The 7,388-nt window shown below is 42.4% G+C and overlaps 1 long non-coding RNA gene across 1 annotated transcript; it reads right to left on the bottom strand.

The window, feature by feature from the left end:
• Positions 1–487: 487 nt before the first annotated feature.
• LOC310920768 lies at positions 488–7,338 on the bottom strand. Its single transcript, XR_014592031.1, has 4 exons — positions 7,005–7,338; positions 6,507–6,652; positions 4,124–4,235; positions 488–2,543 (listed from the first exon to the last, which is right to left on the bottom strand). It is a non-coding gene; the product is annotated as an uncharacterized lncRNA (long non-coding RNA).
• Between the last annotated feature and the right edge of the window lie 50 nt (positions 7,339–7,388).

Here is a 7,388-nt window from a genome sequence, read left to right as displayed (position 1 = left end):
ATGTCCTTTCTTGCCCTCACCCCCTAAATTTTGTTGACACATAAAACCAGGAATTTGGTCTTATGTCTGCAACCTGAGTGGATGTGCAGTAGTGCAGATCAAATGATGTCTGTCCTGATAACTGGTCAGCACACATACAAAGATCAGCTGTACTAAAGTGAATAAAAATCTAAGGTATCTGGAGCATGTCACACTTACCATGCAGGTGCCAGTTATCTGAGCATGTGCCAGGAGGTGCCTGCATCCCTTTTTCTGCCTGTGTCGTCCTGAGCTGAAATTAGAGGTGCTGACACAAACTTTACACAAGAAAAGATAAAACAATTTAAAAATATCTGACAGAGCCCCTGTAATCTAAATTGGGAACCTATCAGGTTTCAAACTTCTCCTTTGAGCATGAAAAATTCTGGCTACCATCAAATCTCTTGGGGTTTTTGTTTGTTTGTTTGTTTTGTTTTTTGTTTTGTTTTGTTTTGTTCCTTAGCCCTGAACACACTCAAATAAAAAAATAAGACTATAGGAAGGAGTGATCTTTTCAGTGACAGTAAATTTTACATTGCCATTGATTCAGATGAGTCCATTACTGTTTCCTGGAGGTGAAAGGGATGATATTCTTATTGGCAATGATTCAATATAGCTTGTATGCTATGGAGAATGAAACAGGCACCTTTTCAGTCTGCACTTGATCTATTCTCAGCTGGGGGACAAGTTACTCTTTTCCTTCCATGAACTATGCTCCTCCCTAATCAAATGCTTCCTGAGACTGCCCTCAAAACTGGGGCTTGGGAGTATCTTTAGATAGCAAGTTTCACAGACTAATTATAGCTGTCGTAAAAAGAACTAAGAAAAAAAGGGCCACACTTTGTTTCTTCTTATTTTAATTAAGTATCACTTTGTTCTCAAATTATGAGAGATCCTTTCAGGTTTATTGGTTCTGTAGTTATGGACCCAGAACTGTGGGGCAGCAGGGGCTGTGCCACGACGCACAAAGCAGCCCCAGTTCCTGCAGACAGTTTCCTCTACCACGTTTCATATATGTCCGTAAAGCACAACCAGCTCGTTGCTTGGGCTTCAGAGAGGCACTGTGGAGAATCCTCCCTGCTCCAGAGCTCTTATAGGCCTCAAGAGGAAGTCCAGTGAGTAGCAGAAAACAAGGAAACATTTAGAGAGAGAAACAATTTTTCAGGTCTTACTGTCATTTTATCATAAGCTACCCTATCAGTGTCTTTGTGGGAGCTGACTGCAATTTCTTTCATTGTGGGCAGACTGATAGGTCTCTTAATGTTAATGGGGCATCACATGAGTAAAGAATGCTACTGATGGAAGCAGAAGCTGGATCACAGCACTGATCTCATCAGTAGCCTCTTGTGGGCAGTAAGGTCAGAGGTTTTTTGAAAGTTAAAAATCAATTGTAACAGTAGACTTTCCTGTATTTACTGCTTTGCAAGAGATCTTTCTTTGTAGAAATGCTGATTTGTCTCAAATTTTTCTTCGTGGTGTCTTAGAATTATTCAAAATTTAAAAAGACAAGGAATTTGCTAATATAGAAGTTGTATTTTTTACAAGGACAAATACTCTTCTAAAAAAGCCGCATGATAATAGCCAGTTTTGATAGATTTCCCATGGCCATTTTAGCAATGTTTTAAATAAAGTATTTGAAATAATTTTTCTTTAGCATTCTGCAGCAAAACAATTTGTTGACATTTAAACAATGCCTTTGATAATGATCATAATGTTTAAAATGGATGACAAGTTATTGAGAATACAGGTCTAATTTGAACCCTTACTTAGGAGTAATTAATAGCACACAAAAAAAATTCAAATAAAACCCAAGCCATTCTATACAACTTTAGTCCATCTGAGACCAAATTGGAGATCTGATCTGACACCATGTAATACAGAGCTCTTTTATACTGCAGTTTTACAGGATAAAGAAGGATCCATTCAAGTCCTGTTCCAGAAAGCTAGTGCTCACCTAAAACCTTTCTAACCCTGCAGCTCTTTAACTGGTGTATTTACTGTTAGATTTTCCTTGAAAACAATAAAATACCAGGACATTCTGTCTGTCTCTTTTAGAGTACCTGACATACGAGAAGGAAAATGTACTGACATATGAGAAGGTAACTGCTACTCCTCTTCAGTGATGGAGATGTCACCAGGACCAAAATGATTAATCACAGATTAATCACATTTTCATTTAACCAATTCAAGAAGTTATGCCTCAGATATGTGTCTCCAACTGCATCACTACAATGCTGGTAGCATTGCACACAATAAAAAGTATGTTCAGGAATTGCCAATAAAGCCATCTTTCACACCCTTGTTATAATCTTGGCCTTGTAGGACTTTATCCCAGAAGTCACTGTTGAAACTTCACAGCCCAGCTGAATGCATCAGAAACCCATTTCCATGTTGCCAAATGTTTGCCAGCCACCCCTTGCAGACTTGTGGGGCCCTAAACTGTCTTGTTCTTTGCATGTTTTGCAAGCGAAAACAAGTAATTCTGTATTTCCCTCTCGGTTTGCTCCATTTGAATTCTCTGGTGGCTAGAAAGCAGAAAGATTATTAGCTTTCTTATCAGTTAATACTGTTTGTAAAGTCTCTCTCTCTTAATAGTCCCGTAGTTCTTGCAGCCTTCAAGGAATATCTGACTACGCCTTGTGACATTTGATGGAAATTGACCACCGAGTTGAAAGGTTAGAGGGAGGATCAACTGGTACATACAGAAAACATAAACATATAAGTCCTGACAAAAAAACTGAAAAGCCCATTATTGTATTTAAAAACATATGCATTTCAGCTTGTTTGCTTACAGAAATATCATAAATATCACTGACAAATTGCATACTTCTTGTCAAAAGATGCAGTCAAACCGGTTTGTCGGTGTTGTTAATACGGCAACAAAAAGGCTTACAGAGACATTTTTCCTGACAGAAATCCATTATGGAAATTCTTATAGTACTGTTGGGAATTGCAATATTGCTAGTACTGAGGAGATGATACACACTTACAGAGTGAGAAAACCCATGTGAACATGACCTTTCCCTTAGTTTTCTTAAGGAATAAACCACTCTGACTGCATGTATACAACTGAAAGGAGCACAAACAGCACAAACTCATTCTTTCTTCCCCATCAATCAAGTTTTCCAAATCTAAATTAACTGAAATGTAAATTCTGTGATTTATAAGAAAAAATCTTGGCAAGGACTGAAATACTGATTTTCTCAGTCATTTGCTCTAGAGAAGGAATATGGGAATCCTTGTGATTGTTTCATGGTAAGGCAGAGTTTTTAAAAAGATTTGGAGAAAACTGATGTGTCTGAGCATAGAGATTCTCAAGTTCTTTCTGGTTGTCATCCCACATAGAGGTCAGACATTTCACATGACCCCTACTATTAGTATAAATAACAGAAGTGGCTGAATTTGTTAGTTGCAACTCAGCTTGTAACTCAGCTTGCAACTGCTGAGATTTCACTTCATGTTACAGTGCCTAAGCTGTGCCCTGCTGGGTTCTGCAGAGGAATGAAAGAAAGAAATGATCCAAGTTTTTAGACTGTATACTACCTTATCAAGAGATGAATAAATTAATAAAAATAATTGAGAAACAGAGACGGTATTTTACTGCCAATAACTTGAGATTTTGACCTATTCCAGCATGATAATGGATATCAGCATGGACTAGAATCACAGAATATCCTGAATTAGACCCACAAGGATTATCGAGACCAACTCCTGGCCCTGAGTAGGACACCCCAACAGTCACACCGTGTGCCTGAGAGCATTGTCCAAATGCTTCTGGAGCTCTGTCAGGCTGGTGCTGTGACCACTTCCCTGGGGAGCTGTTCAGTGCCCAACCACCCTCTGGTGACTGGCAAACCTGAACCTCCCCTGGCACAACTTCATGCTGTTCCTTCAGGCCTTGTCACTAGTCACCACAGGGAAGAGACCAGTGCCTGCCCCTCTGCTTCCCCTTGTGAGGAAGCTTCTGGCTGCAATGAGGGCTTCCCTCAGTCTCCTCAAGGCTGAACAAGCCAAGAGACCTCAGCCACTCTCTGTATGAATTCCCTCTCCAGACTGGTCACCATCTTCATGGCTGCCTTTAGATACTCTAATAATTTAATCATACCTGTATCTTCTGTGCCTTAGTTAAGAGCCTGGGGATGCAGGATCTCATAGGCTATGAATTTTCCTGTGGATAGGCTGGTGGCTGCAGAACGCACAACTCTCAAATCAGGTACCTGTTTTAGACATTTAAAGAGTCAGAAGATGATCCCTCAGACTTTTATAACATTTTAATGCATTAATTCCTTTATAAAAAAGAACAGTTTTGGCATTCTTAAAGATTTGGCACATTTTTTCCTCTGAACTACAGAGATATCACAGATGATACATATATGCAAAAAGATTACTATGGATGTGTCAAGGTACGCCAAGCCAGACAAGTATTAAGAAAAACAACATCATTTTTTGCATGTTAAAATACCAAATTGACTCTTGGTGTGATATGATACCTCACAATAAGACATTTCATAATAATAACAATAACAATAATAATTCATAAGACATTTATGCCCCCATGGCAGGGGTTTGGAATGATCAAGGTTCCTTCCAACCCAAATAATTCTATAATTCTATGAGTCTGATTTTCTGGACCATAAATTAATGCTGAACTATTTTTACAAGGTTTAAGTTTTAGTCCTAAAATGAGATTGTTGGAAGTGTCATGCTGCCCCCCGAGGGCCTGTGCAAAGTGCAGGGATCTGCTCACAGAGCCGGCAGACCATGCAGCTTCTAAAATGCCACCACAGAAGACATCTTACTATTCTCAGGTTCTAATTCAGGAGATTTCTCAGTCATCCCAAGTCTGAAATTTTGTATAGTAGCTAAAATAGAATAGAAAAAAAATAGAATTTCTGCGCTGTAGAAATACTGTGGGTATTTACAGACCACCAAATTGTCAAGCAATAAAATTACAACCCTGAATGAAAAATTCTATGGATTATTTGCCTTGATTTTTGTGCATTAATCCTTCCAAGTACTCATGATCAGCTAGCTGATCTATTTTGGTGCATTGCCTTAGGTACAAACATTTTTCAAGTATTTGGAAATTCTAGTTTATTCTTGGAAATTCCCAGGAATTCCAAGTAACATGCTCTGGTAGTGACAGCGTGTTCAGAATTTCAAGAGCAAACAATTGTTCTTAAATAACAAGGGAGGGAACTGGGAAGCTGGTATGAACATGTCGAGTGTTGTAGCTGAAGGTGCTGTCAAATACCAGTTGTCCACATTTACAATTTGATAAGTCATCTCAAAGACAACAGATGCTGTAGAAACACACCTGAGGTCTCATGCCTCATCTCAAACATGAGGTTTGCAAAGGCGTGGTTGTAGAGAAAGGTGATTAGAAGTCAATAAACATAAAAATAAGGACTGTTTCCTCTGTTTTTGCAAATTCTAACATTAGTTGTCTGCATCCGTGTTTTATTTAAACAGGAGAATTAGGTCCTAGGGGCTAATGATATTCCTTCAGGCTTTTCTTTTCATCTTTCCTTTCAGAAGCTGGAGTTCCTTATGGTCCTCCCTTCATCAGCAAACTTCTTCGTGCCTCACTCCAGCTTAATTAAAGGTCTGATTCTTTGGCATTAAAGGGACACTATCTACTGGAAAAATCAAACTTGCCTGAAACTCTTGAGCCTTCTGTAGCTACACAGTGTGTTTGATGACAGAAGGGAATAGAAGGAAACACTGTTTGTTTGTTGAAGAGAAAAACCGGGTTTTTATAAGCATTTTTAAATTTTTGTCAAGTTAATGAGGCCAACTTTTATTGTAGAAATTTAGCAGAAGTATCATGAACCAAACTGTCCCATTATTCCTTGTTGTTTTATCCATCCACCTTGATGGTTATCCTTTAAAGTATTTTCTTCCCAGCAACTGAAAAACCACAGTGATGATTAAAAGTTTGCAGCGCTAACGTGGAAATTCGGAAAATTATTTTATGGTTTTAGACCGAACTCTTGAGCAACATAAGGGGTCCATATTGACACAAGTGTTATTTAATATCTCCATTAAAGATATAAACAAAAGGACCGAATGCACTCTCAGCAAATGTGCAGATGACACCAAGCTGGATGATGCCAGGATGCCATCCAGAGGGACCTGGACAAGCTCAAGAAGTGGGCCCATGGGAATCTAGTGACATTTAATAAGACCAAGTGCAAGGTGCCACACCTGGGTTGGGCCAGCCCTTGGTATCCACACAGGCCAGGGGATGAACAGATCAAGAACAGCCTGGGAGAGAAGAACTGGTGGGTGCTGGTGGATGAGAGGCTGGACATGAGCCAGGAATGTGCACTTGCGGCCCAGAAAGCCAAACATGTCCTGGGCTGCATCCAAAGCAGCGTGGGCAGCAGGGTGAGGGAAGGGATTGTGCCCCTCTGCTCTGCTCTGGTGAGATCCCACCTGCAGTGCTGCATCCAGCTCTGGGGTCCCAGCACAGGAAGGACATGGACCTGTTGGAGCGAGTCCAGAGGAGGCCACCAAGACAATTGGAGGGATGGAGCAGCTCTCCTATGAGGAAAGGCTGATATAGAGTTTGTTCAGCGTGGAGAAGGCCCTGGGGTCACCTCATTGCAGCTTTGCAGCACCTGAAGGGAACCTACAAGAAAAATGGAGAGGGACTATTTACAAGGGCAGGTAGTGACAGGACAAGGGGGAATGGATGGATATTAAAAGAGAGTGGGTTTAGATTAACTACAGGAGGAAGGAAATCTTTACAGCGAAGGTGGTGGGCAGTGGCACAGGCGGCCCAGGAGAGCCGTGGGTGCCCATCCCGGGCCTGCCCAAGGCCGGGCCGGAGGGGGCTCTGTGTGACCCGGGCCGCTGCCCTCGGCCAGGGGGATGGAACCAGACGGTCTTCAAGATCACCTCCGAGCCAAACCATTCTGTGATTTTATCATCCTTTGTGATTCAGCGGCCTCCAATGTGGTTATAAAATAACATTTCCTGACCTCACAAGGCTATTTGGCATAACTACACTGCGGCATTCCCACGCAGCAGTGGTGACGGAGGCAAGACACGCAGGCAGCAAAGCTTTAACCCTCATGTTGAGAAGCGCTTCAGCTTTTCAGTCGCTGAGACCCTTCTTGTGAACGAGCCCAGGGGCCGGAGCGGGGCGAACACCCTCACGGGGACGGAGCGGGGCGAGCCCCCACACGGAGCACGGCGGCCGGGTCTGCCCAGCCCAGCCCGGGTCGCCTCAGCCCGGCCCGGCCCCGCCCGCCATGGCGGCCCTTGGGCGCCCCCCGGTGGCGCCGGGCGGGAGCGGCGCGGGGCGGGGGCAGCGCCGCCGCTTCCGGTCTCCATTTTACGCGGCGGAGCGGCCGGAGGCCGAG

The sequence above is a fragment of the Zosterops lateralis genome, assembly GCF_965231275.1.
Source record: "Zosterops lateralis genome assembly, chromosome: 1".
Classification (NCBI taxonomy): domain Eukaryota; kingdom Metazoa; phylum Chordata; class Aves; order Passeriformes; family Zosteropidae; genus Zosterops; species Zosterops lateralis.
Note: the sequence above shows the minus strand (reverse complement) of the source record. Positions and strands in the feature narration are given on the sequence as shown.